This window comes from Halyomorpha halys, unplaced genomic scaffold (assembly GCF_000696795.3).
Source record: "Halyomorpha halys isolate HHAL.00 unplaced genomic scaffold, Hhal_1.1 Scaffold588.1, whole genome shotgun sequence".
Taxonomy (NCBI): Eukaryota; Metazoa; Arthropoda; class Insecta; order Hemiptera; family Pentatomidae; genus Halyomorpha; species Halyomorpha halys.
The window spans coordinates 1,017,324-1,044,373 of NW_027110173.1; the positions used below are offsets into that span (position 1 = coordinate 1,017,324).

The 27,050-nt window shown below is 31.9% G+C and overlaps 1 protein-coding gene and 1 non-coding gene across 7 annotated transcripts in view; one reads left to right on the top strand and one right to left on the bottom strand.

The window, feature by feature from the left end:
* The window catches only part of LOC112210356 (uncharacterized), a 493,390-nt gene that overhangs the window by 372,262 nt on the left and 94,078 nt on the right, over positions 1–27,050 (top strand). The gene's annotated exons all lie outside the window — the stretch shown is intronic.
* Positions 21,430–21,502, bottom strand: TRNAK-UUU (transfer RNA lysine (anticodon UUU)). The gene has a single exon. It is a non-coding gene; the product is annotated as a tRNA-Lys (tRNA).

A 27,050-nucleotide genomic window follows, 5' to 3' on the forward strand; every position in this document is an offset into this window, starting at 1 on the left:
AGAGAGAGAGAGAGAGAGAGAGAGAGAGAGAGAGAGAGAGAGAGATCCTTCAATTCAAAACCATCCTTAGTAAGGGACTATTAACAAATCTTTAATAAAAGAGAGCATAAAATTATTAAAAGCTTATATAAAACAGTTCAGTACAAGTTATTAAAATTCTTTTTTTTTTTTTCAAAACTTTGGAATTCTATTGATTTTTTTTTTGTAGAATTCATTGATATTTTTGAAAAATGTTAATTATAAAGCGAAAAAATAAAATAAAAAACTTTGGTCGAATTCCTTTTGTATCGAATCCTTACCTTTTTATATGCCGAACTATCCTTCTATAATAAACTTCCAAACCTTCGATTCCTGATAATCTTTCTTGACGTTTGAAAAGAAGATGAACTCGAGGCCACCTAAGTTATAAGTGTATTTTCTATTAGTCTGTATCAGTCCATTGTATTAATCAGTCATATTGCCGTGTTATAATTTTAGTAAATTTTATGAAATAAACGAATAAAATTATTGATATTCATCTAACCTCAAAAACTGAAATTTTTAATTTTTGTTTCACGAGTTAATCTGCTAAGATAAAACTACTATGGCTATCATGTTAAATGTTTGAGAAGAAACAATTTTTTTTTAATCATGTTGTTCTTTGACAGCCTATAATCAGTTTTTATAAAACATCTCTGTGTGTAATATCCATATATTGCTTATGAATGTATGTATCAGTTAATAGTTTTAATTGATCCGTTTTAATTGGGACTCCTTTAGAGGCCACCAGAAGACAGACCTCCCAAGAAGCGGTGACTTCACAAGAGCCAATGCAGTTAAGCGGGACTATCTTCATTACTACCTCCGGTAATTGGCCCTCCGTCTGTAAGTCGGAGAGAGCACGGCTACTCTCCTGATAATAACATGTCATTGTATGCAAGGTGTATGTTAGTGTTGAGCATTTGTAAAGGTTTATTCCTTGGGACTGTAGGCGGTATGAGTAGTTCTCTATTTCGATCTGCCTTAATTGAGCGAATCCTCGGGAGGGATCGCAAGGAATCATATCTATTCGTTTTACTCATATAATTAATTCGTCAATGCGTTATATCGGGGCTCATTTTCGATGTATTAAGGTTACTATTGGAAAAATTAATTGCATTTCAGTAAATTATTTTTCTCTGAGAGAATTTTTTACATAAGAATTCCTTACATTGATTGTTTACAAAATCTAATCTTTATATATTTCATTGAGCGCTATGGCTACGCTAGATTTTTATAAAAATCTTTATATTGAGGTTCCACTATGAAATTTAACGATTAGAATTTTAAAATATTGAGTACATTTTAATACAATGGACATCCAAATCCAACCCATTTTACGAAAATTTTAATTACTTTAATACATCATATAGCTGTAACATACACTGTGGAAGTTGAAAAGTGTTATTTCCACATTTATAGTTTATTAATGCACGAAAAATAAATATAAATTTGAATAACATTTAAAAAAAGATAAAGCCCTGTACTATTAATTATCGGGCACTCTCGGTTGCTGCCTATTTCAGCCTTCGCCTTTCAATCTTGTACGAGTAACATTCGTACCGCCAATGCGCTAGCCAGATTAATTCTTAATAAGCCATTTATTGTATGCGTTTCTTATTCCTACTCATTACCTTATAAGGCATAATATGCTAGATTTAAATTTAGGCATGATTGCGTTCCAGATGATTCATTTGAATTTTAATTTGATTGTAACACTTTAATTCTTTTAACACAGGTTTTTTAATTTATTTTAATACTATTTATCTACCTAATTTCATTATATTTTATATTCATTCTTTTATTTTATTACTTTATTTATTTATTTTTTCTCTTTCTTATGTAAAATCGTGTGATTGAATATTTACAGCTATTAATACTCAAGTGGGACAAATTTTATTATTAGCACAATAAAATATATTATTATAAAGGGATAAGAGAGAGTATGTTACACAACTATATTGCTTCTCATATTTCTGGAAATTTGTTTCATTGAAAGTTTTATCTGGGAACAATATTTGTCCTTTTTTTTCCTGGTTTAATAAATTATAACGATCTTTCATAAGTCGTCTTTTTTCAACAGTACTAACAATCAAAATTATATGAAATAAACAAAATCCAAGGTACTTTAGGAAATACTATTTTGAAATTCGGCATTCAAGCCCTATCAGACTATCGGTAGAAAACCTAGCTTATATTGAAGACTTGTTCTTTGATATACCAAGTTTTATCTAAAACATTATGGCCTTGTTCGATAAAAGTTTATAAATATGAAAAATCAATTATATAGAATGGTTCTTTCTGTAAGCCGATTTCAGTGAATACGTTCCTATAAAATATCAGCCAGATGCTTTCCTAGACTATATAATTTCAGTTTCTTATGTGTTTTTATATTTAATGTAGGATATTTACATACACAGATTTGGTTATTTGGAATTATGAGATTTTAAACTTGTATTTCCGTCAAAATCACGGATTTGAATTTTTCTAAAACCGCTCATTTCATTACATTTTTTGGTAAGTGAAAGTACCATCACTTTTTATTGATGATTTCTTGTATTTAATACAAAAAGGAATATATTGCCTCTAAATGGGCGCAGTACAACACATAAACACAGGCACATTCTCTCTCAAAGACAAGGTGGGATCAAAGTACAAAGGGGATCAAACCCGGCACTATGTTGATTAGAACCTGGAATCCGTCAAAGGTTGTTTAGACTGAACTCTGATACAGACCGACCCCAAGATGGCGGGGAACCACACTCCGGGTTGTGCATTGCTTTATTATCAGATCAGCTTCTTGGAACGCAATTGTCATCCGCTCTCATCTCTTATTAATTGTTCATTGTAACTCCATCACGCAGCACGATTCGTGATATGGATATCCGTTACCGATTTCTCTTTTAATTACAACTTCTAAAAGTAACTGAATAAGATAGTTGAATATAACTATAATATATATTACTGAATATATGCTCACTTTTAAGGAATGAAATGAAATAGCCTTTCATTTTATATAGTATCAAGATTTCACCCGGCATTTTTATGTACATAACTCCCTAGGGTGGAAGAAATATTCAGATATCACAAACGTTTGATTATAATTTTTCTGAAAAAAATTATTTTTTAAAAAATATCGTCTCTTGTTGACGTTGTCTCCCAATTTTATGAATTTATGAATAAAATTAGAACTTTCTTAAGCGATTTACAGTTTTATTTTAATTTTAATTTTTTAACACATTGATCAACTGGATATTATTTTTTCTTTGAATTCACTCTCAGTTATTTTTCACTTAAAATTTATTATACGCCACAGACATATTAAATACTTAAATAAGTAATAAATACAATATAGTATATTGTATATATTACTTATGTATTGTATATTGTATTACTTATATATTATATTATAAGACAACACAGACATATTCAATACTTAAGTAGGAACAAACCAATAAAATTTGTTACCAGTCTTAGTAGTGATCAACCTACGCAGTTTTTCAATTTTACTCGATTTAAGAATTTTTTTAACTTAAGTCTTCTCTTCTCTTTTTAAATAGATAAGGCCGTAGTTGAATCGGGATTTCGGGGGCGAACTGGCCGGGTAGGATTTCGTTCTATTATTTTTGAGATTGTGACGTGTCGTACACCGACCAATGTACTCGCTAAAAAATAAAAACCCAAAATAAAAAAGCATAAACTTAGCTGATGTCGGAAGTTTTCAGGAAAATTATTGAAGAGTCAGGAGTTAGTTGGGAATTTCCATTACCGAGTTTGGTTGATACCGAGCAGGCTAACTGCTTTTTGTTTTACAGTTTGTAAAAACATACTAGAAGATAACTGATAATAGTTATACATAAACCTGTTTGTTTTAATTTTTTCTTAAAACTGAGTACCTATGGCATAGTAGTAAAGTCTCTTGCACCTAATATATGTGTAAACATTTATTTCCTTTATTAAGTACTGTTGATTATAAGAATGCTTATCAAAAATAAATAGAAGAAATGAATAGTGTAAAATTGAAAGATAAAATATAATGCTATAAAAATAACACATTGCTATTGGTATTACATAATAAAATATATTAAGATATACATTCGCTATTTAATTTATTTTTTTTAATATCATTTATATAATCACTGAAGGAAGGACTTAATACGGAGTTGAAATAAAACTTTCATTTTTATCCCAGCCTTCTCCGACGTTCAATTCAGCAAAGTAATAAAAAGCCTAAGAGACGCGATAAAATATAGACCGAGCCGACTAGACTTTTATCTGCGATAGTGCTCCCTAAGCCTCAAGTAAATTTGTCTTGGCCCATTCCCCGGTTGGCATTTTACCAAATTCACAGAACTTTGTTCGGACTTATTCTCTCTCTTTTTTTTTCAAATAGAGAATCAGGATATGTTCTATATGGAAGAAATTGTTCGAGTAATTAGTTGGTAAAGTAACATTTTTTATACTGTAAATAAAAATATAAATTTTGTTTTTTGTTATTATCTTTTTCTGTATTGTATACCAAACTAATATCCTTATACGTAGGATATTTGATTTATATGGGATGCATTGGGATCGAACCTTCAGTTTTGCTAACCGTTTATTACTATTAAATTAATATCAAACACCAATCGTTGAAAAACTCTGACAGTTCTTTCATCGAATGTTGAAGCAGGGTTATGTTTCCTTCGACATTTGCTACTTGTATATTGGATAGTTTTATCTTCCTTAGGCACGCCATATTACTCTAGCAAATAGGGAGATATAAACTTATCACTCTCTCCTTGCGAATATGATACCGAAAACTCGTTTTCTGGAACATTTTCTTCGAACTCAATTTAGTGTAACAGTTTCTTCTTTTATTAAAAAAATGCGTTATATTGTAATGGCATGAATTATAATTTATGCCCTAACAATATTGTTTTAATAATTAGAAAAACATTAATAAAAAATGATTGGAGAAGTTTGTCGGGGGTGCGGTCAGCAAAGAACAACATAAATAAACAAAACCTTATTTATTTATTTTATGCCGACGTTTCGACCTGAGTTTCAGGTCTTCATCAGGGGTTGTGGCGTAGAAGGTTAATAAAAATAAGGCGTAGAAGGTTAATAAAAAATATTACTCTTTCTATCAATATATACAGTTAACTTTAAAAAATATAATTACAATTAGCGATTTAACGACAAGAATTATTATGTTTAGTAAATATGACTGTTTAATTTTTTTCTTCTTTTTTCACTGTTTATATCTACAAAATAGGCCCACCCTCCTTGATACCCGTGTGGAAATTTTGTCCACTCTTTTTATTTTGTACAGTCTATAGGGAAAATAGATGACATTGACAAAACGGACAAAGTGGACAATATTTTGGGTACTTATGCAAATGACGACCAAGGGCTGGTAGTGGCGGATATGAGAAACAGCATTTTAACATTTTCTTTCATTTTTTTATTGACTTGTGCGTTTTTTGCGAATTTGTCTCTTTTCTTTTTGTTTCTAAAGATTTTAAATTCTATTTCTCCTTAGCTTTTATAAAGAAACATGATATGAATTTAGGAATTGCATTACAGAGAAGAAAACGCAGTCAATTATTTCCAAATTTAGGGTCCGATTTCGCAAGCTGATTTTTTTTTTATTATTATTATAAATATATTTTTTTCTTATGTTTACTTTGAATTGCTATTGTTTGGTTTAGCAATAATTACAGGGTTCTTATTTTCTGAATATATTCTCGTTGTGTTGGGTTCAGCGAAGCCGCTGTTGTCCAGTAAAACAGCCATTGCTGCTTCCATGTGATAAAATATAGAATGGGATAATATAAGAACAATGAAACGCAGAGGGGTGCCATAAAAAGATGGCGCGTTATTTCCGGACCATGTGATCTACATTGTCTTGATTTTTTTCCCTAAGCTCGTGTAGTGCCGCTGGACCGTGGAGTGGAAACAGTACCTCAGCTCGCTGCTAAATGAGGGTGTTTGTTATCCTTTGTAAATGGATCTCCTGAAAGAAGTAAATAATATCTCTCTTGTATTCCAAGGAGGAATTGCTGAAGATACGACCAGAATTTTACTATTAGAATCAATCTTGAAAAAAGTTGTTTGACAAAAAATGATACGTGTACTGTTACAACGCTAGAAGGGTCTGAAATTTAGCTACAAAGTCACAAATTTGACTACAAAGAGTATAATAAAAGTACGTGATGTTATTAATTATAGATTTTTTAGTAAACTAGTCCGATTTCCTGGGTGTCTGGGCCCCGTAGATTACCCTCCCCCCCCCTTGCCCTTTTCTAATTCCTAATCTGTTTGTTTGGTGTCTACTCACTATTCTATTTAAAGTTTTGATACTTCTAAATAGATGAGTTTGAGTTAGGCATTTTTCTTCCAGAAAATTATCTTTATTGTGAAAATTCATCACTTTTTTTTTAACTCATTATAAAGATTTTCATACGTTTTGTTATGACCAAAAAAACTTGTTAATGGTTTAAACCTTTTTTAGTTTTTAGGGTTGTTAGCTGTCTGGGTCGGAGCCGAGGCTTATATGGTTTTTATTGGTTATGTTTAATTACGTCGATTATGTGCCACGTTATACCTTTCAATTTTGACTCAACATATGGCATTTGTACAGATTTATTCATTCTCTTGTTAAAAAACTATTTAAAATTACTACGATCGTCAAAAAGTTTCAATTTTTGATGAAATGCTTCTTTTGACGGTAAGTCAGGTGTATCATGACGCGTACGTACTTTGGAATCTCAATTAGTCCTGAACAGTATTCTGTATTAAGTGATTCAAGTATGCCTTGTAGTTTTAAAACCTCGAATCAAACTATCCTCAAATACTTTATCGTGTATTTATCAAATATTTAGGTTCAGTCGATTAGGAATGTCCTCTTGTTTCTTGATTATAGCTTTTCAAAAAGGCGAAGATGACAGCGGTTCAACAATTTTGTTCAACAATTCTTCCTATCCAATAGCAAGTATGCTCTTTACAGAAAATAAATAAGTTAATCTTCTCCAGAGTCGATCCACGATTGATACGGTAGAAAATTTATTTTCCTACAATTTTGGCCAGGATGTTCTATAAGGCTACCTATTTAACAACCCCATTCTTCCTAGATAAAAAGAAGAAAAATACAAATATATAGTTCTTCTGAATTCTACTGCAGCTATATAAGTTACCAAATCTTCGGACTTAACTTAACGTTTCGTTTCGACTAAAGCACTTGGCCCATCCTTTTCAATTAGTTAGTATTAGAACTAAGCGTGGAAAAAGTGGTGTGTCACCTGTCCTCTATGGGGACTTTATTGAGTCTTAATTATTTTGCGTTGAACAAACTGTATTACTACAACCCACTCAGTCACATACCCAGAGCCCTGGGTTTATAACATAGTTAGACAATACTGTTTCTAAATCTACGGTTATGCAGGTGAGTGATTCAGTAAAGATCACGCTCAACTGCCAAATCATCCTCCGAATTGATAATCTTAATTAAACTCTGTAGAAGCTGGAGAGTTTTTTTAGTTTCCTTTTCTACATTGCTGATCCATTTATTTATAAATTTTCACTGTATTATTATAACAGTTTTTGCTTTTGTCTCCTTTGTGTTCTTGAATAATCAACCTAATTATTCTGTTTTAAATATGATTACTCAACCCATCAATTGGATATCTACTTAATGCTAAATTTCTCTTCAAATTTCCCACTAATGATTCCCTCACGTTGCCCTGATCTAGATTCGGCACACTCCCATCCTCCAGTGGCGATACCATCCTCCAAAGTGTGGCTCATTAGCCCAGGCTCTAGCCCTCGACTCCTTCCAGCTCCAGTAATAATACCCTCAGCGCTACAACCTAATAATGGCTTGGCATCTCACGACGGGGAGTGTATCCTCCCGTCTACTTCATTCCCTTCCTCCGTTCCTGATGGCCTGTCATTACTGGGTGGAGCAGCAATCCCGTCTTTGTAAATACAGTCATCGGCAGCTATTCGCACTTGATTCATTATTCAGATTTATAACTTTCAAATTACTCCATCTTTATAGTCTTTTATTATATGGCTGGCTTTGGAACAACAGCTTCATCTACATATTTCTACTTTCTCCCATTTTTTTTAATGGATATAAATAATGATTCTAATAACATTCATGTTTTTGTGACCAATTAGTATCATACACTTTAAAAATTGATTTTTTAAAATATTATACTAGAAGACGGTCAGCTATTATTATTATTATTATTATTATAATACAGTTAGTTAATTATACCGCATTTTTAGCCATATAGTTTAAAGTTCTTTGTAAAAAAAAAAAAAAACGGAAACCACTTTTTTATTCTCTAATCTTGTTTTTTTCCCTAACCTGTTGTCCCCGAACCATATGTGGGACACGTGAGGGTCCAGAAACAAATATTTTATGAGGATTTATTGTTAAAACTATTTCACTAATTACATTTCCTTCCTGGAAGGTTTTAACATGTTTAACAACTGTTAAGCAAACTAAATTTCAAATATTTTCTGAGGATTACTACCTTTACTCAAAATTAGGTGACCGAATGTGCTAAACTTTGTTCAATTTCTATGGGTTGAGAACCATTCATTTATTTTATATTTGCTATAAATTCCATCTTAAAATCATTCCGAAAATCTTTCATGCTTCTTATTCAACTTGTATCACAAATAATAATATTACCCATGATGACCCCATGTCTCAAATTTGGCGCCCTCTATTGCTCTCAAATGTGGTGTACAGAGGCTACTATAAAATCCATATCCACTCAAATTAGTTTGTAATCCATTTTTGCCTATATCATTCAAGGATTCTTGCTCCTTTATTAACAAATAAATTCTTTACTGTTATGAAATTCAGTGAGTAAATTTCTGATTTTAAATTAATTATTGTCTTATAGTATTTTTTAATAAAATTCAACTTATTCCAGTCGATCAGAATTGCTACCGGGGACTATATCTGTACAAACGACTAACTAAATCATCATACAGGACTGAAAAGATAGAATACTACACGTCGATTCCGATTATTACAACACTTAGTAGAAAAACTATTAAAGCTTCCAATCTATTAAAAATAATGATTTATATGAATATATTAAGGCAGATTTGGACAGAGTGGAGATATGGGGCTACATGATAATAATCGAATTTCTCTCGAACCAATCCAAAATTCTTCGTAAAATATTCAATTCTCGTTACTATTTCACCAATAAAATCATCCGTAAAAATCTAGATTTTCCATATGTAGCCGATCACCCCGATATCTGGTTCGATATCAATTCTTCCATTCTAAACTAATACTAAACTAACCAACTAAACCCACTAATTTCTAATATTGCTTTTCTTTTATTCCTAATAATCCTCCTTAGTGGGTGAAAAGAAGATGAATTCTAGATGCTCTAATGTAAATATGTTATTTAAGTGCTACCAATGGGTATTTTCCTCACAAATCATTCGAATCCTTACAGTTTATCACATTTTTAGAGTTGTGAAAAAAAAATATAGAGAAAAAAATTAAATTGACTTTTGACAAACAATGTTTGCCAACGAACATAAAAAAGAAGTGCGCTTCCCCTATGATGGACTGACACTGTTCTCTATCGAGCCTTCTTAAGGTTAGAGGGGGGGGGAGATCTGATACACTATACCTTGTCCCCGGAGACGGATCTAATCCTAAAACAATCCCCTCCGAGTCAGCAATTTCTAGTCCGCTCACACGCCACTCTCATGATATTTTAGAATTTACTGAGGCAACGGAGCTGTTTTTCATCCACCCCCTGCCTAAGTGTTGCTCCGTCCGATGAGCCCCTCAATATTCCGCCCCGAAAGGATCCACCCCCTCTCGACAGGATCTGCCACCCCCCGCTGGAAATGCACAATGCCTGTTCGCTGGAGAAAGTTGGACCCTAAGGCCATATCTTCCCCTCCACATTCCAGATCCGTTCATTAGAAGGTGTAGGTAGCTGCGGCGGTAAGTGATGTAGCTGCTCATTGCTGCGTTCCCGCACCCGCCGCAACAAAAGCCTTCCCTGTCCGCTGTTTCAATACCTTCCGGGTGTTTGGGGGTAGGAGATAGAGGAGCCCTTGGAAACTGTTGCCTTAGAGTAATGAGCCTTGAGTACGGGTTTCAGATCCTGATCCAATCTCGTGCTCTGCAATAAGCCCTGTGGTACACGTGCTCTTTGTGGCATTTGTTTCTGGTTAATCTTGTTTTGTAGGCTCATCTTCTATTTGCTTTATTTAAAACCATCAAAACGTCCAGATTAAGTTATTTTATAACAGGTAATAATTAAACGCACCCCATACACGTATGCACATAATCAACAATTGCCCGCTTAGACGGCTTTCTAATGTGACGTCGAAAACTTTACTGGTTGTAAGTACAGCGATAAACATAGTCGTAAAACGAATGCTGGGGATGAAAAAATTGATTAACAATGCCATAATAAGTATAGTAAAATTCCTTTTAATCGATAACCCCCCATAACGGTCAGTTTTATAATATAGGTTCCTACCAACAAGGTACAAATGTACAAGGTATATACTTTCATTATATCGTAGAATCACTTCATTCTAGAACCGGACATAAATTTTTACCCGTCAGTTCTTCCTTACTTTTTACACAGACATAGCGGACAAAAGCCATGCAATATAAATGGAAACTCATGATTTCAAAAATTAATTTTCAGGATAATTATTTCGGGAAAAAGTCTAAACTACAATACTAATGTATGCCGCAAATCTTAGGAGATAAATGAAAATGAATATTAAATAAGAATTATGCATTATATATTTTATTATATTATCTATATAAATTCATTTGTCAAATTACTGAAAGAAATATACGTAATTCACAAAATATACTACGTTTTAAAATAAATAAAAAGGATTTTTTTTTTATTGTTTAATTTTGAATAGTCCCTCATTTTCTCACACAGTCTTTCCAATTATCTTATTTCTTTGTTCTTAATACTAAATTACTTGATTGGAGAAGTTTGTCGGGGGGTGGGGTCAACAAAGAACAACGTAAATAAACAAAACCATATTTATTTATATATATAATACCTGAAATTCAGGTCGAAACGTCGGCATAAAATAAATAAATATGGTTTTGTTTATTTACGTTGTTCTTTGCTGACCGCACCCCCCGACAAACTTCTCCAATCATTATTCTACGGTCAATTATCTACACCTCATTATAAATTACTTGATGTTTGTTTATATTAATGCTAATTTGTTCTTAGTTGTAATTATTATAAAATTTGAAAATTTTAGATTGAAAATAAAAACATATCGTCCTTCAAGCTGTACATCTTTTAAGTTACGAAATAAAGCTTTCTACCGTAAAAAAATCATTACATCGTTCTAGTGATATTTTGAAAGAATCTTCAAAGCCAAAAAAAAATTATATGTGTACAAAATGATAGTTGAGAAGTGAAGTGATGTTACTAAATTGATATGTTCATTAATGTAAATAAAATAAAAATCATACTGATTTTTTCATACGGGTTGTTAAAGCTTAATCCACCAATTCTGTTATTTCATTAGTATTTTCTTTAAAAATCGGACACTTTCATATAATGAACAAAATATCCTTCCCCTTGAGTGTCCGTTATGCAGAAGCTTTATTGTTTATGTTTATATTGCTTAGCTGAATTGATGTATCGGAAATTTCGAAATAGGACAAACCTCTTTTGCTAATTCTCATCTGATGGATTCTTGTTAAAGGTGTGAAGAAAATTAAAAAGAAACATGATCCTGCTAATATGATTCGGCTTCCTGGGCGGTGGCGATGTAAGGAAGACCGTTACGAAAGAGCGATCAGTGAATCACTTCTACCCGAGGCGAACCATTAAACCATTTTTGACCATGGTTGCGTGGGCACCAAATGCTGCCAAATTCACCTTCATCTAACACTAATTACTGCTTCAGGTGGGCGGCTGACGATAGCTTACAGGGTCCCATACTTACGTGGTAGAATTAACAAAAGATGAATTATTTATTTTTTATAAAATATTTAATAATACCAAGAATTCCAATCCTGAATTTTTTGTTACTTGTCACCACAAATTCTGAAGTTTCTTGTTTGGTAGTATTGTATTTTACCGTTTTGACAGCTGCTTTCCTAAGCAGATACGGAGAGGTTGGTTAATGGGCAACTCTTGGGCCATGAGGATTAAGGGGCCTCAGATTTTCCAGGTTCTATTTTTCGTTTTATTTTCTAGAAGTAATTCTAATGTAAAATCTAAAGAATTACCCCGGAAGGGCCTTGTGATGAACTCCAACTTTTTCCGAACTTCATAAAATATATTTTGCACATTTGATGGAACATTTGTGTAATCAGACATTCAAGGAGGAGTACTGTGTGTCCCCCACGCCTTCGACATACACCTAGATCAACAAAAACAAAATCTTAAAATTAGAATTGGACAACACCAGAGTAATTTTAACTTTAAAAACATGTAATTTACAAATGTGCAAATATATGAATGGAATAAACATACATTATTATTGATAAACTTAAAGTCTATTGAGTAATATTAATTAAATTTGTAATCTCAATAATTTAGATTAGATATATTAAATTGTACAGTATAAAATTATAACCACATTCATCTTGATAACCCTTTTATAACTCACACTGTTTTTAAGTTGAGTCTTTGAGTCTGAAATCGAATTTGTAAATTAATTTTTTGTTTCTTTAAATGGCATGGAAGTCGAAAATTAAAGCTTATTGTTTATAAATTAAAATCGGTGAAATATTCTTTCTTAAAATAAAAAAAAATAATAATCTGTAGAATATTGTTTTATAATATTACATGTAATATTGCTAACAATTTGTAAGGTTTACTATGAAAATATGAGTAAGAAATGTTTATTTTATGAAAATACTGCCACACTGGCAGTGATTGCCTATGTTAAACAGACCTTTGTAAGTGCACTGAATCATGTAAGCTGTTTAGAAACACGACCCTTACAATGTTTCAATCCGGTAAACTCTGTTTGGACAGACCGACAGGTTTGTCAGGTTACTTTAAATTTTAAATTCCCCCACGGTGTGGGGTAGGACTGGTTGGGGTGGGTTTTACTGCTGGAGGAAACAGAAGGGGTGTTGCCAGGCACCAGGCAGAGAGGGTCTCTCGGATCGGCGATATTCAAGGCCATTCATGAAATTCAATTTCCCCCTTGGCCGCCGAGAATCAAACCTCCTCATTCACGTTTCCGCTTGATGCACTGTTCCTATATGTAAGAATATCCGAACTGATCTCCTCTGTACCTGCCACTGGAAGGAGGGGTCCATTGCTAATCAACCACATTCATCTCTCCAAGAGGGAGAACAGCCTGACACAGGTGTTTACCGCCGCTAACTTTTCTGGGGGGTTCTCTGATAAATGGTTACTTTGGTTAGATGAAATTCATCTAATACGATCCCTTGTTGGGGTAAACCTTGTGGAAAATAGGATTTCCTTCGGGTGAGCTCTGAATCTTTTTTTTTTTCAAGGGGGGAAATAAGACAGTCCCATCTTAAAAAAGATAGATGCTATTATTATGTCAATATATAACAATACTATAACTAAGTAAACAAGCGAGAGGTTTTGCAGTCATTGCAGTTTTGCCAACGCTGTATGTTAGATTCTAATTCTATGTAACATCAAAATAATGTGGTTTCATTTCCAGCTCTTATGAATATGTCTTGTAGCCATAAATTTTCCAATGTCTGTAATCAATACTTTCATTTAATTTGAGATTTAATAAAATAAAATAAATAATATGGGTTTAGTTAAGAATATATACGTGCCTGACCAATGATTTTACAAGATAGCCAGCATACACACTGGCGGTTTAACATTTATATTCTGGGGATGGTCTCCAAAAAAATACGCATTGTATGAAAATAACTATAAAGATGTCTCAATGTACCAATATTTTAGTTAAGCGTAGCATACAGAAAAAAATTAATTACTTCCGCAAGTGGTTATGATTATCCGAGCAACATCCAGCGTGGTATCCGAAAGTTATAAATTCATCAGGACCCAGGGGCAGATTTGAAATGGAAATATTCATCGACGACCACAAGATGCTATATATTACTTGCCATAACCAATGAGCACAGGCAGTCATTACCCAAGTGGGAGTGGGATTCGTTCCGAATTAGCTTAGAGTCACTGGGATGAGTACCCGACATGTGTGGCTACTCCAAAAGGCAAGTCCGTGTGGGCGAACCTTGTAAACTGGCATTAGGTCTCCAAGGCTAGCACACTATTTCTTAATACCTGGGAGACTTCTTTATGGCAGTTCCTCGTTGGCGGGGGCTGGAGAGGTCTTTCGGGGATTTTAGGTTTTGTCTCCAGTCGGACCTAGCAGCCCACATTCCTAATTTTATTCCTGTGTAGGGGCTGTAGTGTGAGGGACCGTACCAATTCGGGTTCTGAATTAATCCTCACTGATGTTAATATTTGATATGAATTTTATCTACTCAGACTTGTGAATATCTGTTTTAATGAATATAATTATACATTTTTACTTTATTTTTAGTGAGAAACAACAAAAGATTGTACCTCAAAGGAATTAACCAATATCCTTCAAGGTACTATTGTCTATTTCAGGGTTTATTCGCAAAAAATATCAATACTTTTATTTATTTTATTTTATTTTTTTACTGCGCCAATTAATATATTCCGTATTGCGGTGAATAAGATGGGCGTGTAAGGTGGTGGGACTTTGTAATGAATGGATCCATAAACTGAACCGACAGGTAAACGTCCGAAGGGTAGATCGAAACGAAGATGGGAGAATTGCTTTAAGACTGATTTAGTAGATTTGGGTATGGAGGTGCGTCACTGGACAAATGTATGTAGAGAAAGAATGGTGGTATCAGCATCGAACCTTCGGGTTCGTTAGGCCTCTATTATTATTAATATTATTATACAGCATTTTTCCTTAATTGTTTTTAACACAGAATTCTTCATGAATTTTATTTAAATTATTTTTTCACCTGAAGTGGTGTTCCATCCATAAATAACATATAATACAATAATGAAAACCCCTCCTAAACTATTAGGAATATTTTATATATAAATATGAATATTTTATAATGCAATATAATTTTAATACAGTTTTTGGGTAAATATTATTTTACTTGTTTAAACCAAAATAAGCTTTGGTTCAAGACATATGAACTCATTGTTAACAGTAAAATGATATCACTACTAAAGAATCAATACGGCAGATAAACATAACTTAAGAGAATTTTAATTTTTTTTACTCCAAAAAAAATTTGTTTCTGAAAAAAAAAAAGTTTGTGATTCTTAATATATTTGCACATTATTATCCATAATGTTAAGGCCTACTGTATTTGTACAGGTACTTTGGTCTTTTGTTTTAGGTAGGATCATCTATACCTCTGGGTAAAGTAAATATATTTACAAAAAGTGTAATACTGTTAAATCGGCTTGCTCCGAGAAGCAGGTGTGTGTCATCTTTCTCAATACTTGAACGATGCAGCTAGGATTTCCCATACGGCCAGTGGCTACCAGTCCCAGACGGATGCACCTTATTGGTGGACTTAGCATCCACTACCTGAGACCTGTGACTCATTAATAATGCAGCTCACAGAACCTGCTCCTGACAATAGCCTACTGATGTCTCTTTCTCCGGCGGTCTGACTGCTGAACAGGTGTATGGCCAGGTGTTCAAAGGCCAATCAGGCTCTCTGGGGCTACCATTGTTCTGTAGTCGATAGCTGCCTTCGTGGTTATCCATTAGGTAATGTTTGGTCAGGGGATGACGGTTTTTAGTTTAAGCATTATATCCCTATGTGTTACTTTTTGTTATAAAAAAGATATCCTTTATGTTTTGTGTTATGTCATCATAGCATATACAAGAGGTTTGTTGCAACAATCACTCCTGAACTATATGGAGGATGCGCAGTACTAGTTTTTGAGGGAAATATCTGTACTACGACTGCTTCGTACAGTTCCAGACAGTCAGAAATGGTTGATGGGATAGCCTTAAGGTGTTTCAGGGTTGTGTCCTTACCGAAAGTATTGCTGATTTGCTCGAGTAGGGCATCTGACAAAAAAATATATTTTGTCATTGCATAGATTGTGCCGTGGGATAAAGTTAATTTGTAACTATTCCAATAACTTTAGGAAAGTCTGGCGGATAACATCAGTGAAGAAATTAACCGGAGTCTACTGTACTATCTTTTGAACACGTCCAATTCCAAATAAAATGAAGACTTCTTTTTTATCACATGTGCCACTTATAATGTGCATTATCAAGTGTGAATGATTCAAGCAAAGCAGCAATATGAATTAAGGATCTTGAACTAAGAATAAAATTCCCTATAAAGGTATTTTTGTTAACTCATCCTTTATTTACGTTTAATGATTATCCTTTTCCTGAATTATTTAGGTTCTAATAAATAACTTGATATGTATTCTAACTATTTTATTAATGAAACATTAGCATTAGTATTAAATTATTTAATGTGATTACTTTGAGCATTATGACAGATTCACCATTTTTTTCTACTGCAGAAGGAGCCGAATAGCACTGGTATTGGTGTTATTGTCAGACTTCAGATCTTGCAAAACGGTATTTTTTGTTTAGGACTACATTGAACAACAAACCTGTGCCAGCCCGGTCAATGACCTTAATTATTTACGAACAAGCATAATTGAAACTTGCGAAATAATGACACATATCAAGTACCGTTTTGCTAGTGCTGCTGAGGAAAAATCATGCCAAGCCTGTATTAATGCTCAAGATAATCACTTTGAACAACATTTAATTTGAATGTTAATGTTTACATTTCAATAATAAATTCGTTGGAAAACATATAAATTATGACCTAAATAATTCAAAACAATGAAAATCTTTAGACGTGATCATCTCATAAATTAATAGTTATAGGATCTTATTATGGAATTTTTTTTGGAGGTCCTTAACTCATATTTTCTGATACAACGCTTAGCCCTAAACACGAGTTTTATATATTAGAAAACTAGTCTAGAAATAATTGTATTCATCAATAATAAATAATTCTTGGGATACTGTTTTTTTGCTTTATCCAACGTATTCCTGGAATGTAGTAGAAATCTCTTTAAACGCAAGGTTGTATCCCCTGATCTATATTTTTGAGAGTTGGGTAAAAAATTACAAATTTCTTTCCTGTTATATTTCATTGATTTATTGTAATGAGAAAATTCAGTATGCGAAGTAAGTCAATCCATGTTCGTTCAGCTATATAATCTGGCGTGCCAGCCAGTTTCCTTCAAACTTATTTATTTTTTATTCTTTGTAAGCATATTTTCAGTGCAAAGGTTTAATAAGATTAAGAAAAAAATAATTTTATTGGTTCAGAGTAGTTTTTTGAATAAAACAAAATAATATTAAGATTTGCTGACTTAATTGGTAATATTGTTCGACAAACATGTTTTTTATTTTCTTAGTAAAAATAAAATTCTTCACCTAAAGGTAGTATAGATTATTTGTTGTGTTATAACTTCTAGTTAGATCAATTGGGGGGAAGGAAGGGGGAGGTCAGACGTAGAGAAGTAGAGTCGACAATTTTTCTTTGCTATCTATTTTAGACCGAATTAAATTAAAACTTGAATGTTTACAAAATTGTGTAATTGTTAGTTAATTTAGCGTAAATACTATTAAGACATAAATAGATAGAAAAAAATATACCTTGTTTACAATATTGTCACTTGTTTACTTATGATAACCAGGCGTGTGGTATAACCCTACTCTCGTTCAAAGAAGTGATGCCAAACAGGGCTTACGTTTACGTTGAGGTTAATAAGAGTGCTCAGTATTGTAATTTAAACTGGAACAGATGACAGTCAGTGGTTAGAACGTGCTCATATCCATCTCCTCTGCCATTATACGACCCGCTTTTTCGACTTCACTTTTCCTGCCTGCTTGCCCCTTCCATTATATTCCTTCTTTTAAGATTATATCGCTTTGATACTTAGTACTTTTATTTTTTCCCTCCTTTACAACGTTTCGGCTTCTTCTATCCCATTTCCAGGCATATAACCATTTAAAAATAACCAAACTAGTATTATATTTCATTTTTGTCTTTGTTCATTGAAGTTAATTTTGTGAATTTGAAGGTACTAGCTTTTTTCGGATACGAGTCAGCTGCTATCAAGTGGCGGATGCGTGCGCAATACGATTTTTACGCCGAGGAAAACATGTTTAAACCTCTCAAAATTGAAGTAGTGGACAGAATCTGATAAAATTATCGACAATATGAAGTGGCCCAAGTACCTACCCACAAAAAGGCTAAAAATTTCATCAAAATTGGATTAACGGTTTGATCGATCACACCAGGACACGGATCAGACTACAGACCGGCTGGAGTTTGTTCTTTGATGTCAGACGTGCATTTTGAAAAAATGTTTGCATGTAAACAATGATTTCTTATTGCTTGAATGAAATAGTTTAAACCGCAGCCCTGACCATCTCTCTGGGACCTTCGGTCAAACATCCATGTATAAAAAGATTTCATAGCATTGCTATTGGAAGCAAAATTATAATTTGTTTAATTTTAAGAATTTTCTGATATTAATTTAATTTTATAATATTTTGAATTTAATTGACCTTAAAGTTTTGATCATTAGCTATTTAATGAATTTTCTCCATTTTTAATGGATATATTTGTCATTCACTTCTTTTAGAGGGCTGGTAATGGAATCGAAGCCTATAGCGGAGTCAATTAATATCACCATAAGAAGCTGATGACAGTTTTTGGATTAATTAGCCAATTAACGTCATTGCCTGCCTTCGGGAAGAATGATCTCTTTGTTTCGTAGACCTCGTTATTTTTTTCAAAGTCTTTTCTGTAATTATATCTTTAAAAAAACTTAATTAGTTCATCATCCAAAAATAAATACTTAATTAAAAATAAGAATGCTCATTAAAGTTTGTTTAATTTTATTTATTTTAGATTGGTGTTTATTTTAAATTATATCGCACTTCGCTTAATTAGCGACACATTATGGTTTTATTTTGATATGGACGTATTCTAAAGCTATTACCTGTACAGGTGTTCCTAAACCGTTTGATACCTGAACCAGATGAATGACGGAATCTCTACATTATTGTTTGATACCAATAAAATATTTCGTATTTTCAGAAAAAATACAATAAAATAAGAAATGCCTTGGATATCCAACATAACATAACAACGCTTAGGCGAAATATGAAGATAGTCTAAAAGGGTAAGTTCAAAATTGTGTTCTAACGAACAGTAGTTGGAAACTACTGCTCTGTAGAATATCTCGGAGCCAGAAGGAAAGTAACAAAGTAATCAAATTCTACAGGAAAAAATCTATAGAATTCCTGGAATACAAACTGTAATATTTTTTTGTCAGATGTGCTGCTACTCAAAGAAAACTGTGAAATGTTTTTTATTTAAGAGAGATTTAAATTGCCAGAATGGATTTCAATGTACTTGATTGCTTACCCATTTGAAAAAAAAATTGTTATAACAGCATAAAATATACCTAATAATAAGAAAGAAAAAAATACAAACAAACACAAAATATTATATAGCCTATTATATAAATAGTCCAATGGATAAGTCTCGGTGTCTTATTCAATGCATTTTTGTATTAAATATCTATTTTTATTGTATTTAACATTGTAGGTAAATATATTAGAATTATCGCATTAAGCAAACCAATATACTAAATAGTTTTATTGAGATAGGGGAGTGTATTACTAGTTGTCCTAAAAATTATCTTTTGTCACATTGTTGTTCTAAGCCATTCAAACCATTTTTAATAATTACTGGTATTTCTTTTTAACAGGTTCTTGGAATTTTTTCCAATTATAAAGATATTTTAGTAAGGACCTTTTTAGCATTTATTTTTAATATTCAGTATTGTTCGTAATGAGTCTTATGTGATCTAGAAAAAAAAAACTGGACTTTCTTTTTTTTAATGTAGTGTTTGACAAAATAATACAATACATAGTTTTAAAGAGAAACAAAAGAGCATTTTTTATCAAAATTCGAATTGTCTTAAAAATTGTGGCTTGTTATTTTCTTACTCTAAGCCATTAAACTAATTAAATTTAACCAGAAATGACACACATCTAAAAAAAAATTAGATTTCTTTTTAATGAGTGGTTTATTGATGACCGTAGATTCAATACGAAGAGGAGATAATCTAGGGTGTGTTCAGTAATGACACTCAAAAAAGTAAAACTTATTTTATTTTTACAAATAAAAAATATGTTTTTCTTATTTGTACTCGTCTCTGATCGCTCCTCTGACCATCTTCCACTCATATTGAATATTTTTTAGTTCGATAAAAAATTTAATTAAATTTCTAGTTAAATAATTATTCTAATTTACCTGAGGAAGGAATTTGTTCAATTAATTTTGATAGAAAATATTAGGAGAGTTCGATTGATTTATTTCAAACCGTAAAAAAAAACAATATTTTTATTTTATGGCTATGTGTTTAAAGTTATTCAATCTCCTCAGAAATTAATATATAACATCTTTTCCTAAATAAAACTTCTTCTAAATTGGGGGGGTTAAAAGGGTAAATCTATTTGTATAGTACATGGAAATAGATAGGAAACGTAAATAAATATTGACTAATATTTTGATTGGTTTATGTTGCCAAATCCTTTATTCGTTCTAAAAAAATCTTGAATATTGTGATAATACTGTGATATTGCGCATAGTATAACAAATATTCTCGTTTAGTGCGATTCCCAGGATCAATACACAGAAGATTCCTACGTAGGCTGGAATTTTATCGTCGTCGAGCAATATGCCTTCTCGGACTCCCTAGGGCCTTTCGGTATGAAGGTCATTTTAATGGGAAGAATTTTTACGTAATTTCTTTTAGCCCAGCTTTCGCCTTCGGTACTTTGTCTTGACTTAGCAATGTAATTTTTACGGATCTCTGATAATTTTCTATACTTGGTTCGTTAAAGATAAAAGTGAGCCTGGAACTCATCAGAGATAAATAAATGATTAATTGTAATTTTTAACAACATATTATGTAAGTAGAAGCTAATATATTTATGTATCAAACTTATTTTTATAATTTGTCAATTTTCGCATTTTAGTTATGCCAATTTAATAAAATAATGTAATATTAATTTAAAATAAAATAATATCCATATATAATAAAATAATATCTTTATAAAATAAATTAATATCCATATAAAATAAGATAATATCCATATAAAACAAAATTAATATAAATATGAAATAAAATATTAATATATGAAATAACCTCTCACTTATTTGCAAAAACCACTTATGCGATATTAAAAATGTAATGAATTATTTCTAAACACATAACTTTTTTTAATTATGTTGTAATTAGTTTAAATATTGATTAAATTCAAAATTGAAAAAAATTATAGCGCCCGAACAGGGACTCGAACCCTGGACCCTCAGATTAAAAGTCTGATGCTCTACCGACTGAGCTATCCGGGCTTGCAATAGTGTGGCGAAAATATTACAACAGAATCAGGTTGTATAGTGTTTTATTTTTAAAGATTTCGTTTGTTATCGTTTATTGATTGGTATTTATGTACAATCGTTATTGGTAATTTTCTAGATAGAAATAGAACTAGATCAATAAAACTAGTTCATGTTTTTAAAATAATATAATATAATAATAGTCAAAAAGAATGTTTAAAAATGCAGGCGCAAATTATTATATCTTTTAAATAATTTATTTGTTATTTACAACTGTATACAAATATATACAACAAGTCAATTTGCTGTAGGTGATGTAATGACATAATACAACCATTGATAAAACTTCAAATGCATAAATTCAAACTTCAAACTTTTAGATTGTTATTCCTGACAATTGATACGACACTGCCTCTTCTTATGTTGTGTCCATTAGCTTCTCTTATGTATTTGTCAATTTGTTAAGTTTAGTTTTTACATCAAGAAAAAATAATGGACTTCACGTTTGGAAGTTAGATACCCACAACGGACTTTATACTTCCTCCATGCTTCCTCCAGAATTGGTCTGAAATAGATTCCTATCTTTCACAATAAACTACTTGAGCCCACAAATCCGTTAGCGTAGAGCCTAGCTCCCCCAACAATTTCCGATAAAGCCCGTCGGCTTTTATAAGAAAATGATATTTTTTTAATACATGATTGTGGAATTACAAGTTTAATAGTATTAAATTTCTATTTTATTGAACCTACATTATGACAAATATCTTAGTTTTAATCAATACCTAGTTTTCGATATATTTAAAATAAAGTTTGAAAAGTCTAGGGAGATAGAATTAGAAATCAATTAATTTATAATTCATTACTTTTTAATGCATTATTTTTATATGTATTATTTTGTTTTTGATCAAATTTCTTGATATTGACTATCGATATTTTTTGTGAATAAAAAAATTGCTACTCCAATTTTTAGCCAATTTATGAGTACCAAACAGCTCCGTAATTCAAAAATGAATGGACATATCAATAAAATTTAAAGAAAATATATGATATGGTAAAGTTCAAAAGTGTTGAGTTTACTTAGAATGACACAATATTTCATTTTATTCCTAACTTAAACTTAATGTTTTTTCCACATATGATGAAACCCATTTATTTTTATTTTATGAGTGTTTTAATTTTATTCATTTTGGCTGCATCTACTATATGTTTATTTATCCTCCTAAAACAGAATATAAAAATAGTATATAGTAAGTTCAGTGATTGTTTTAATAGTTATACATTTATGATACTTTTGTGTTTAAATTATTTACCGTATAAGTAAGGTGAAAGTGAAGTTTCATCTAGTAAGTCTCTTTGTATTAACATAATATTTAATGTTGGGGCCGCCTGTAGCTCAGTGGTTAAGACACAGTCTTTGTTTGTTGATGTCTATATATATATATATATATATATATATAGTTCTATGAAGCTTTAGTTTCATTGGTTTGCTTTTTTTTATAGCTGAGTAATAGTGAGTGATAATTTAAATAAAAGCGTGGATACACGGGTTAGAAAATATAAATCGATATTATGGGCTTTACTATTTGCTACATGACAACCAATAATCCATTTATTTTTTTTAAATCGACACATAGGCCACTATTTCTTGATAAATTTTAAATTTTCGGTCAATAAAGGTTTCAAAATAGTAACATAAACCTATTTATTGATATCTAACGTTTCGCCCGACTTTGCAGGGCTTCGTCAGGGCTAATAAGAATGGTGTTCTGTACCAACTTGAACAAGAAAACAAGAATGTTCCAACACCATTGTTATTCAGTAAATAATTTTTTGTTACTATTTTGAAACCTTTGTTGACCACCACCCGGACTCTCTTCCTTCCTTTGCCTGTTTTATTTTTGAAAAAATGTAATTTACCAAATCATCGCATAGTATTATAAGAAAAACAATACGTTCCTGCTACGACCTGTTCGTTACTACAAGTTAATAACTTTTTATTGCCTTATATGCTACTTTGTTATCTTATGTGTGATGATCCTATATAATGACTAAGGCACGCCAAGCCACCTGCGAAACTTAACAACAGCTGAGACCCAGTTGACTCAACCATTTATTTCACTTCATTAATTTTCCCGCTGTTAGATCGGTGATTGATGACTATCGGGACATCAGCTAATTGTTTACTACAATAAGGATGCGTTGTTGTGGTCGAGTTTAGTAATGTTCAACTTTATGGGCAATCATGTCGTCTTTGGTCAGAAGTTGCTTCCGCGATCTCTATGAGATGCGATTAAAATAAAAATAGCGAAGTATTGTTGTCCTCTGGAAGGGTACCCATTATTGGTTTATCGCTGCCATGCTTTGATAGTAGTACATTAAAAGAAAAATGGACGTGTTCCAAAGATATTATCGTATTTATTGTAAAGGATTAACCTCAATCCTTGGTTGCAATCTATAAAATAAACAATTTTGTTGTTCACAAGTGCCACTGTCAAAACAAGGCAGCGATGTATAGTCTTGAATCTAACTTGAAAGAAGATAACTAATTAATGGTAAAGCTTTTTTTTTTTTTTTTGGCCGGTTTCATTTCAAGCTGGCGTTCCAGATCCTATCTCGCTTGTCTTACCTTCTGCTTTAGGAAGATAGCGGATTTTCATGAATTTAGTCCGGTTCTCATGTCTTGAGGTGAGATCCAAGGGTTCGGGAGAATATGGAAGGAAGTCGAATTGTCGATATATATCAGTAAATAGTTATATACTTTCTATAATCAAAAGTTAATATATCCACTTCACAACTTGTCAAAATATAAGTGAAGTTATTTTTTTGACAAATTAAAAAAAATAATAATTATCTGCTGTGATGGATAATTATTTATTCTTTTACTTAGCTGTGAGTCTGGGCACACCAAGTCAATAAAGTGGGTACCCTAAGTGGGGAAAGATTCTGGCTGTTGAGTGTGGGCCTGTAAAAATCACTCACTAGCAAACCGTTGTTCAAAATAGTAGATCCTTATAAATTGCTGAACACGTAACCTTTGATGGGTTGTAACTGTGCAAGTTTATTATTTTTTTTTCTATGATTTTATGACCCAAAATGCAAGACCTATTCAAGCAAATACAAAAAATCATTAATCAAATCCATTTAATTTTCTTTCTTTCTTTTTATTAAACCTCATTTCAAATCAAGATATATTCTGAAGCCCCGGTGACTTATGTCATTATTCCTTATCCAGACATCTGCCTGACAGGATAAATCCCTATCGAGACAGGACTTGTAAAGAAAAAACCTTTGAGCCAAAGCCCGCTGTAAGGACCCCCGAGGATGCCGCATTTGGTCCTTTATATATTTATATGCATTGTCGTTTTTTGTATCCTCCGTTATTTATAACAGAGCGGGATGGCCGATCCGTTCCGGCTATCGCCCCATGAATGGTCTCTTCTAATTCCCTTCACGTTTCGTCACGGTTCTCTAATTCTGCTTCTAACAGGTCCTTTGATGTGACTGTTGCGTTATGGATGTGATGTGAACGGTGGGATAATCTATGATATCGTTTAGTTATAAAGTTAAAAATAAATTATTGTTAGGTAGGTTTCATTTGTATAACCCGACATTTGCTGTATAGCTTTCGAACTTTTGAATGTTAAACCGAAGTCCTAGACAAAAATAACATATCCCATTATCAAAATTGATTGCATATCTGATGAATTGGTTACTATTGATGATTAGGAACTGAAGATAATCTAGTTTCATTGCATTGCCCTATTTATTTCTTAAGTTTATACTTATAATTCCAGTTCAATATTTTTGTTGTTGTTTATGGGAAAGCAAGGGTAGGAAAATTTAATAATTCGAAAGCCACAGAAATTTATTCGATGTACAATTAGTTATCTTTAAGAGACGTCGTTTATATTTATATAACACTTATAACATTTCATTTTGTGATCATAAAGCTTTTTTAATTCTTCTGTGCATTAAAAATAGAATATTTAATTTTATTGCTAGGTTAAGCCTAAAGTTAATTAAAAGTTTCCTCCTCATTTGAAGAAAATCATTTATTATTATTTTATTAGTCTTTAAATATTATTCACTTTGTCTGTATCTATTATATGTAATAAACATATTTATTTATCTATCTTAACGGAATATTAATATTGCTAGTAAATTGGGTGAAACTTTTAATCTTAATATATTACTTTTGTGGTTTAGTTTTTAAATTGTTTTTCAATCTGCTAAGGTGAAAGTGGAGTTTCTTCTTTGAAGCTTATTTAGATTACAATAATGTTCGATGTTCAAAGAACGTTTGGTTTCCATTTAATTATTATTTTATATTAAATGTTTAAACACGATTAAGTTTTAAATGAATGATTTTTTGAATGAAGTTCTTGAATTGACTGAGCTTCTCAGTTATTCAGAATTGAACCGTTATTCCTAAATACTATTCAGATAATATTTTAATTATGTATTATTTTTTAAAATCTAGGTTTCATTGATTCCCCGTCATTCTTTAATGCCTGTTTAGACTTGGGATTATTTTTTGTTTCAAATAATTAAGTTGTCCATCTCTTTTACCTTTTCTTTCCCCACCGGAGGACCGCCCTTACAAGATTATCTAATCTAGTCATGTTTAATCTCTTCCATCATACTCCTACCTCCGCTTTCGCCATCTGGACCCATTTTATGAAACCTCTCTCCTAGCATGCATTAATCACCATTTGATTGATATTTAATCACGAGCTTTCAAACCTCTTGATTATCAAAAGGGCCACCTACTCAAAAACTTTTATAAATAAACGCTCCATTAGAGTACGTTCTGTTGTAATACGAGCACCCGTTCCAGTTTCAATATGTTCCTGTATCTTGTATTTTGTATTGAGAATTTTACGTTAGCTCGAGATTGTGATGAAATTTATTTTGTAAACCGTGTAACTGAAACTTTTTATTAGGGTTACTCTTGTTATTTTTATTGCACTATTATTGTTATTGGTTACTCTGCTGAGTGTTCTAGACACAATCTACACTCCACCATTTTCGAAAGTTTTGAGGATTTCTAAATAAAACTTGCTACTTTATGGTTATAGCGAGTGAAGCTGTTTTAGTAGTGAAGTGGACATTGCGACTCCTTAAACTGTCGCACTTAAACCTGGAATTTCCAATAGAAAGTAGTCCAATAAAAGATCGTCATAAAATATTTAATTTCAAAACTATTTTATATTATAGGTGATTCACAATTCGACGGGTTCTGAAGAACTAAATCACCCAAAACTACCGACTATTTTTTAATGTTTTTTGCAATTTGCGGGTAGTGTCGAAAATAGAAAAACTATTCAATATGAATTCTTCTTCATAATTTAGAATCCATTATCATGATTCCAGGATACTCGAATAATGGTGACGAATTCTTTATTTTTTTCTTCAGGTTTTTTTTCTTTCTATTTTGCGCACCTTTAGCAGCCATATCATCAAAATCCTTAAAATATTCTTCGTGATTTTTTGTGGTCTACGTCTTCTGGATTATTTTCTGATTGGAAAAATTACTAATATAAAATTCTAATTAAATTCTCTA